The following is a 9,414-nucleotide window of genomic DNA, read 5'->3' on the forward strand; positions in this document are numbered from 1 at the left end:
CAAAGAGTAACCCACCCAGACCAATTCCACTACCCTATATTTACGCTTGACTAATAACCTACACTAAGGGCAATTTGGCAAAATCAATTCTCCTAACCTGCACATCTTTGGATTATGTGAGGAAACCAGAGCATGTGGAGGAAACCCACGCAGACACGGGGAGAATGTGCAAACTCCACACAGATAGTCGCCTGAGGCAGGAGTCAAGTCTGGGTCCCTGAGGCTGTGAGGCAGCAGTGCTAACCAGTGAGCCACCATGCCGCCCCAGTATGTCGTGACACTTGGTGTTTGCATGCTGTGGTTCTACACACAGCTTGATGCAACCACACATAAAGGTGGCCATCAGGATGAGGGCAACATTGAGTATGTTCTTACCCTCATTATCCAGACTTTTGTACATGATTTCCATACATACTCAGTCTATCTTAGGTTTCCAGATGAAATGGAAGATAGCTTGGGTGACTCAAACAGTGCTGTTTCTGAGAGTGGGCCAGACCTGTGCTATGTACAACAACAGAGAGAGTGCCTCACACCTAATGACCAGGTTTTACCAACAATGAAGAGACAGCGTTGCTCCCAAAGTACCAGTTTCTACTTCACTTTGGCAATGCGATCCTCCCAAGATTTTATGAATGGCCTGGCCCCATAATCCCAGCACCTTCAGATAATCTGTCATGACGGTGAAGGAAATGAAAGATTGATTGGCCCAGTTCCCAAAGAACATGGCCTTGCTCTTGCCTTGATTAACATTGGCTCCTGAGGCCAGTTCAATGTATCTGCAGATCCTCATGAATCTGTAGTGACAGTGAATCAGAGCAGAAAATGGCGAGGTTGTGACCTGCAGGCATCTGCTATCTGGAATAGCCACCCCTCAAGCTCACATCTTTTCTGATGGAATCAGCAATAGACTGTTTTCAACATAAACAAGGCAGGCTTCAGTGGGCAGCCATGCCTGACTCTGAATCTGATTGGGAAGCTTTCTGATTCCCATGCATTTTATAGAATCATAGAATCCTTACAATATGGAAATAGGCCCTTTGGTCCAACAAGTCCACATCGACCTTTCAAAGAGTGTCCCACCCTGACACATTCCCGTACCCTATTATCCTATATTTACCCCTGACTAATGCACCTAACTTCCACATCCCTGAACATTATGGGCAATTTAGCATGGTCAATTCACCTAACCTGCACATCTTTGGATGGTGGGAGGAAACCGGAGCACCTGGAGGAAACACAGACAGGGGAAGAATGTGCAAACTCCACACAGACAATCGCCTGAGGCTGGAACCGAACCCCTGGCACTGTGAGGCAGCAGTGCTGATCACTGAGCCTCCATGCCGCCCAATATTTATTGTTACTGTGCTAACAATGTTGGTGTATACCAATCAGATCCAATTACAGATTCCGTCCCCAAAGCCCATTTTGGAGAACATGTCCCACATGTACGAGCATGGTATCATGTCAAAGGCCTTCTCCTCATTCAGGTTGATGAGGCAGGCATTCACACACACACACACACACACACTCACACCCCGTCCTGTACATAGGCCATTATATCCCTGAGGAACACAAAGCTGTCAGGGATTGTCCTGCCCAGTACAGCACAGACTTGGCCAGGGTGATTCATCAATCCCAGAGCAGACCATATTCCAATTATTACAGTGGTGTATGTCTCAAACCTTCTGTGAGAAACAAAGCTCACTCACTTCAATAATTTCAGTCCGAGACAAGATCTGAATCAGTAGTGTCATTTATTTTACTCTTGCAAGAGGGTGCGATGTCCACTGTCTACAAGGCAGACACACACACACACACTGAATTCGACTAATACACGATATTTATGTAATTTGTTTTTTTTTATCCCATTGCTCCTCCCAGTTTACATCTTCCACTTCTCGAAGGCCGGCGCCCATTACTCCTGTTTATCTTTTGCCTTATTCGGCCTTTTCTGTGACAAAATGCTTATTTCTGACCTCACAGGGCCGTTTGACCACATCCTACTGTGGCTCATTGTTAGGTATATCCTTTCTTCACCATTATCTACTCCCTCCATCTGTGCTTTCCCCAACCATACTGATCCTTTTAATTGGGGTTTGTTCCTGTGTTTCTGTAAAAGTGGGAAACAGATGCTTAGAACTACTGTTTGTACAAGCATATCTGGCTTAACCTACATCCTCACAGCATCTTATCTATTTGTCTGTAACATCTACCATTATTTTGCAGTCACGTTTCATTCTTGCATACAATTTTAGCTAATACAAAAACAATTATGTATTTCCTCCACATTGTTTCCATTCTTGTTGACTCAGTTGAAACAATTACACACTGGTGTGAGTTCATTTACCTTGCATAAGTAATTATAAGTGCAGAAGTAACACTACTTTACCTATATCCCATCCTCCAAAATACCCACCATTCCTCGTCCCTTGACATTTCCCCTTCCCTTTCAAAGCGATTATTTCCTATGAGCTGATTTCCTGAATGGATACACTTTGGTCAAGTCAGTGATTTCTTTTGACCATCCATTATTCCGCCGCATGCGGGAGAATGTGTTTAGACTGACATCACATGAACATGTCCCAGAATCCCTGATTATCAATCAGCGCATTCTGACCAAGAACCAATCAGGATACTAAAAGGCGAACTAATCAGGACATGTCCAATGTCAAAGAACAAAGAATAGTACAACACAGGAACAGATCCTTTAGCTCACCAAGACTGTGCTAACACACAATTTTCTTTATTTCAAAAATATACTTTATTCATAAAATATTTTGATGGTCTGTACAGTTGGTCATGCCATACATACGGAAACATTCCATTTCTTTGCATAAAGAGGTCAGATTTTATCATTTGTATATATAGGTCTGACCGTTTATCAATCCTATATCCATATATTTAGCTGAGGTGTCAGCGGAGCCCAAATGACTGTGTGGGCCCCCTGTTCTTCTTTAGGCAGGCAGCTGTTACACGGTGGTCTTTCCCCACCGCACCTTGGCGGCAGCTGCCCCAAGCTTCAACGCGTCCCTCAACACGTAGTCCTGGACCTTGGAATGTGCCAGTCTGCAACACTCAGTCGGGGTCAACTCCTTCAGCTGGAAGATCGGACTGCCCAGAGAGCATCTGTGCTAACACACAATGCCTTTCTAAATAAAAAACATTTTGTGTCTACTTGGTCAGTATCCCTCTATTACCTGCCTGTTCATATATCTGACTAGATGCATCTTAAATATTGTTATTGTATCTGCTCCGCCCCCCCCCAACCCCCACCTCCTCTGGCAGCATATTCCAGGCACTTACTATTGTCTGTGCAAAAAAAGTTGCACCTCACATCCCATTTAAACATATTCCCTTTTTCCATAAACTTATGTCCCCAGCCAAAGTGAGTTTGGGAGTGAAATGTGGTGAATATTCATTACAAAGCCGACCAGTGATAGAGAGGACACTCTGGGATGAAACACACTGAGATCCTGCACTATTAAATTTGGAAGCCGGAATAGTTTGAGTAATCCAGAACAATTTGTCCCTTCTCTCCTGTTTACGTGCTGATCCAAACACTGATTCCATTGTGTTTTGGGGCACTGCCGCTCATTTCTGAACTGCTTCAAGTAGAGGGAAGCGACATATTCCACAATTATGTTGTCAGTTTAAAAGCTTTCAGGAAAAAGATGCTATTTGGATTGACTGTGAGAGACGTCAATCAGAGAGCCCACCCACTCTGCCCATTGTCTCCTCTTCCTCTTCCAGAGCTGGTTCACTTCCTATAGGGACTGAAAACCAAGTGAGGAGATGGTGAGTGAAGGAGCAGCTTTTATACAAATTGTATCCCATAATATCCACACCAATCTTCAGGCAGTCTGACTATCCTGTGGGCAGTCAGGGGTGGAAATGTCCCTTATGCTGTGTGAGAAGATCCAGCTGAGAGAGCTGTTTACTCGGTGCTTTGTGCTGAACTGTGTGACTGGAGCTGTGTGTTGGATATTGAGTGTGTTTATTGGAAGCATTTCCCTCGGATTTCCAGGCTGAGTTTTGTTGGTGGCTCATTCCTGAATATAAGGTGAGGTGTCTGACAATTCTCACTGATTTCCTGTTGTTGAGTTGTGTGTATTGGGAGCTGGTTATCATCCCCAGATTGTGAATTGTTAGTTCTCTATGGAGATGTAGGCTGTCCTAACCTTCACCCCTCCTCCCTCCTATCCCACCATCTGTGCAATATCCTCAGAAAAGCTCAGAACAAGTTGCATTAAAAATTCGCTTTTCAGGACAACCGGATATTCCAAAACACACTATAGCTCACAAAGTACTTTTGAAATCTATTTCTCCTTGTAATGTCAGTAATGTGGCATCTAATTTGTTTGCAGCAAATATTTACACACAAAAAAGTGAAAATAGCCTGATAATCTGCTTTTTAGTACTGTTTATTAAGTGAATTGTGTACTCCCTGGAGGGATTGAAATTTTTTAAAATAGATTTGAAATCCCAGTGACAGAATCACCGAAGATTGCACATTTTAAGATGGAGAATCTTTGAAATATAGATAGAGGCCATTTGGCCCATTGAGTCTCCATCAACCCACTGAAGAGCATCCCTCTCAAACCTACACCATCCCCATATTTACCATGACTATTCCATCTAATCTGCACATCCCTGATCATTATGGTGCAATTTAGCATGGTGAATCTACCGAACCTACACAATGTTGGATTATGGGAGGAAACTCATGCTTATGTGGAGAGAACGTGTGAATTCCACACAATCATCAAGGCTGGAATTGAAGCTGGGCCCTTGGCACTGTGAGGCAGCAATGCTTACCACTGTGCAACCCTGGTAATATTTGTTCAAAAATAAAGCAAAAAGGGTTTTGGATCACCTGATGGCTTCTGAACTAAAATCTACTTTGACTAAACAATACCTAAGAGGCAAATAATGCATTATAAACTAGAGAAAAAAACTCCTAACTTTCGATGGAATTGAATACCTTACGCCAATATTATACTTTCTGTCTTGTACTTCCTGGAATCAAGCTCACAACACCCTCAGTTTCTAATTAATTTGCTGCTCTCCATTTTGCTGAGCCTTAACCATTGTCCATGAAATGCCATTATTCTGACTTTCCAGAGAAATTGTGAATCAGCTGCCAACGCTTAGGCCCTTTCCAGTGATTCATTCTCTGGCCTCGCCGTAACAAATCTTCCAGTCATTTATGTTGCCCCTTGATGTGTACATACAAACAGAGACCATTTTCCCTCTCACATTCTGCCTGGCTGCCCACAGAAAGGTCACCCTTTCCTCTACGGACCACCCTGGCTGTGGTACTTGGTCCTTCTCTTAGACCTGTTTCTCGCTGTCTTTCTTTTTCTGTCACCAACCTCAGAAGCAGAAATTCTGTATAATCAGCCACAACTGCTCCTCCATTGTCTTCATGTGTTTTAATTATGAGAATCTTATGCCTCCCTTAGCAAATTCCAATTTGTTGCCACAGTAAGCCACCCACCTCAGCCTGCTACTCGACAGAGTCATAAAAATTCTCCTTTGCAAGGAAATCTTTTATCTTAAATGACAGAACAGTTTAAAAAGAATCTTAATTTCACATCCCCAGCACCGTCCTGACTTGAGCTCTCTCAACTGTGGGGCATTTTGGAGCGATCTGGAGGGTAACTGAGCGAGCTCCTCAGGAGGAGGCCTAGTTTGATAATGCATTCAATATTTTTGCCTGAAGGCACTTTAACATTGTGTCTACACTCTTGTGTACTGGCCTCCAACATGATGTGAATGGAGGAATTCATGGAGGTACTGTCTCTTGTTACTTGATTGTTGTCCACTGCAATTCTCAGTAAAGTATTTTAGGGCGACAGAGCTTTGATCTGGTCTGTTGGCTGTGAAGCTGCAGAGCTGCATTAATTATCTTCTACTGTTGGTGCTTATTCCTCATGTAGCTCTCTGTAGTACGATCACTTGGTTCAAACCTGGGCTCTAATTGCATCCAATTAGAACAAAGAACAAAGAAAATTTACAGCCCAGAACAGGCCCTTCGGCCCTCCAAGCCTGAGCCGATCCAAATCCACTGTCTAAACCTGTCGCCCAATTCCTAAGCAACTGTATCCCTCTGCTCCCCACCTACTCATGCATCTGTCCAGACACATCTTAAATGAATCTACCATGCCTGCCTCTACTACCTCTGCTGGCAATGCGTTCCAGGCACCTACCATCCTCTGTGTAAAGTACTTGCTGCGTGTATCCTCCTTAAACTTTTCGCCTCTCACTTTGAAAGTGTGACCTCTCGTTATTTAATTCTTCAGCCTGGGAAAAAGCTTATCTCCATCTATCCTGTCATGATTTTTAGACCTCAATCAGGTCCCCCCCCCCATCTTTTTTCTAATGAAAACTATCCTAACCTACTCAACCTCTCTTCATAGCTAGCACCTTCCATACCAGGCAACATCTTTCTAAACCTTCTCTGCACCCTCTCCAAAGCGTCCACATCCTTTTGGTAAGGTACTTTGCACATTCACACATTCAGTCCACATAAGCATGAGTTTCTGGTGGGTGCTCCACTTTCCTCCAACAGTCCAACCTTCGTATAGGTCCCTGATGAAGGGCTTTTGTCCGAAACGTCGATTTTACTGCTCCTTGGATGCTGTCTGAACTGCTGTGCTCTTCCAGCACCACCAATCCAGAATCTGGTTTCCAGCATCTGCAGTCATTGTTTTTACCTTTGTATAGGTTCAGTTGATTGACCATGCTAAATTGCACCATAATGACCAGGGATGTGCAGGATAGGTGGATTAGTCATGCTAAATATGGGGATGGCGTAGGTTTGGGTGGGATGCTCACTGTACACCGTATTCTAAATGCAGCCGAACCAATGTCTTGTACAAATTTTAACATGACCTGCCAGATCTTATACTCAATACCGCGTCCGATGAAGGCAAGCATACTCTATGCCTTCTTGACCACTCTATCCACCTGTGCCGCAACCTTCAGGGTACAATGAACCTGAACTCCCAGATCTCTCTGCTCATCAATTCTTCCCAAGGCTCTTCCACTTACTGTATAATCCGCTCTAGAATTAGACTTCTCAAAATGCATCACCTCACATTTGCTTGGAATGAACTCCATTTGCTACTTTCCTCCCAACTCTCCAGTCTATCGATATCCTCCTGTATTCTCTGACAGTCCCTTATGCTTTCTGCTACTCCACCAATCTTCGTGTCATCTGCAAACCTGCTGATCAGACCAGCAATGCCCTCTTCTAGATCATTTATATACATCACAAACAACAGTGACCCCAACACTGACCCTGTGGAACACCACTGGTCATCTTTCTCGAGAATCTCCCTCCATCTACTACTCTCTGTCTCCTGTTGCTCAACCAGTTCTTTATCCACCTCGCTAGAACACCCTGCACACCATGTGACTTCACTTTCTCCATTTGTTTACCATGGGGAACCTTATCAAACGCCTTATTAAAGTCCATGTGTATGACATCTACAGCCCTTCCTTCATCTATCAACTTGGTCACTTCCTCAAAGCACTCTATTAAGTTGGTAAGGCACGATCTCCCCTCACACAAAACCATGTTGCCTATCACTGATAAGCCCATTCCTTTCCAAATATAAATAGTACCTTCTCCAGCAACTTTCCCACCACTGACGTCAGGCTCACTGGTCTGTAGTTACTCGGAGTATCCCGACTTCCCTTCTTGTATGGGGGGGGGGGGCAACATGAGCAACCCTCCAGTCCTCCGGCACCTCACCTATATTTAAAGATACTACAAAGATATCTGTCAGGGCCCCAGCTATTTCCTCTCTTGCCTCCCTCAGCAACCTGGGATAGATCCCATCCGGTCCTGGGGATTTGTCCACCTTAATAACCTCTAACTTACCCAACACATCTTCCCTACTTATGTCAACGTGATCCAGAGTAATCAAACTTCTGTCTCTAATTTCAACATTCATCATGTTTCTCTCCTCAGTGAACACTGATGCAAAGTAATCATTCAGAATCTCATCCATTCACTCAGTTTCGACACACAGCCTTCCTTCGTTATCCTTTAGTGGACCAATCCTTTCTCTAGTTACCTGCTTGCTTCTTATATAAGAATACAAGGCTTTGGGATTCTCCTTAATTCTGCTCGCTAAAGCTATTTCATGACCCCTTTTATCCCGCTTGATTCCTCGTTTAAGACTGGTCCTACTCTTCCGATATTCCTTCAGGGCCCGTTCTGTTCTAAGCTGCCTGAACCTTACGTATGCTTCCCTTTTCCTCTTGCCTAGTTGTAATTTTTCCTGTCATCCACGGTTCACCATTCTTACCCTTCCTATCCTTTGCTTTCAATGGGACATGCCTATCCTGCACTATCTTTGAAAGCCTCCCACATCTCAAATGTGGACTTCCCTTCAAATAGCTGTGTCCAATCCACATTTCCCAGCTCCTGCCTAATTTTGATATAATTGGCCTTGGCCCAGTTTAGTACTCTTCCTTCAGGACCACTCTCATCTTTGTCTATGAGTATTCTAAAACTTACAGAATTGTGGTCACTGTTCCCAAAGAAATCCCCCACTGCAACTTCTACCACCTGACCTGGCTCATTCCCCAACACCAGGTCCAAAACGGCCCCTTCCCTCGTCAGACTATTGACATACTGCTGTAGAAAACTCTCTTGGATGCTTTTTACAAATTCTGCCCCGTCCAGACCTCTGACACGAAGTGTATCCCAGTCAATGCTCGGAAAATTAAAGTCTCCCATCACCACCACCCCTTTGCCTCTACATCTATCCATAATCTTCCTCACTCTCTCAGCGGCCGTTCCTCACTCTCTCAGCGGAGCAGGTAAGGGCTGTTTGGCAGTGGCTGCTTGAAGGCTCGGTGACGTTTGTTTTAACGATTTAAATTTGAAAGTTTTTTTTAAAATGTGTGGAGCGGACCCGGAAGCTTACCTGGGTAGTTCTTTTTCCCTATAAAAGCGCGCAGGAGAGGAACCTGAGGCACTACAGAGGTAGTGCCTCCCATCCGCCCCCCTCCTCTAACCTAATAATAAGACCCGTTGTGGTAAGTAGGCAAGTGCTGCATTTTGCTTGTTCTATTCTTTAGACCTAGTTTTTTTTTTTAAAAGGTTACTTTTAGAGGGATGGCAGTGAAGGCAGTGCAATGTTCCTCTATCAACATGTTTGAGGTGAGGGATGCCATGGTCGTCCCTGCTGATTACACTTGCAGGAAGTGCACCCATCTCCAGCTCCTCCAAGACCGTGTTAGGGAACTGGAGCTGGAGTTGGATGAACTTAGGATCATTCGGGAGGCAGAGGGGGTCATACATCGGAGCTTTAGGGAAGTAGTAACTCCAAAGATGGCAGATAGATGGGTGACAGTGAGGGGGACTGGGAGGAAGCAACCAGTGCAGGGACCCCCTGC

The 9,414-nt window shown here is 44.4% G+C and overlaps 1 protein-coding gene across 3 annotated transcripts in view; it reads left to right on the forward strand.

Annotated features, from left to right (window-relative positions):
• Positions 1–3,755: 3,755 nt before the first annotated feature.
• Positions 3,756–9,414, forward strand: part of LOC122541635 (gastrula zinc finger protein XlCGF49.1-like) — a 23,502-nt gene continuing 17,843 nt past the window's right edge. For 2 of the 3 annotated variants that reach the window (XR_006309630.1, XM_043678558.1), the window contains exon 1: positions 3,756–3,795. The gene's annotated coding sequence lies outside the window, so the exon portion shown is untranslated. Of the gene's footprint in view, positions 3,796–3,918; positions 4,061–9,414 lie in introns of those variants that run through there. The other variant, XM_043678559.1, reaches the window with a different exon arrangement.

The sequence above is a fragment of the Chiloscyllium plagiosum genome, chromosome 37 (genome assembly GCF_004010195.1).
Source record: "Chiloscyllium plagiosum isolate BGI_BamShark_2017 chromosome 37, ASM401019v2, whole genome shotgun sequence".
Classification (NCBI taxonomy): Eukaryota; Metazoa; Chordata; class Chondrichthyes; order Orectolobiformes; family Hemiscylliidae; genus Chiloscyllium; species Chiloscyllium plagiosum.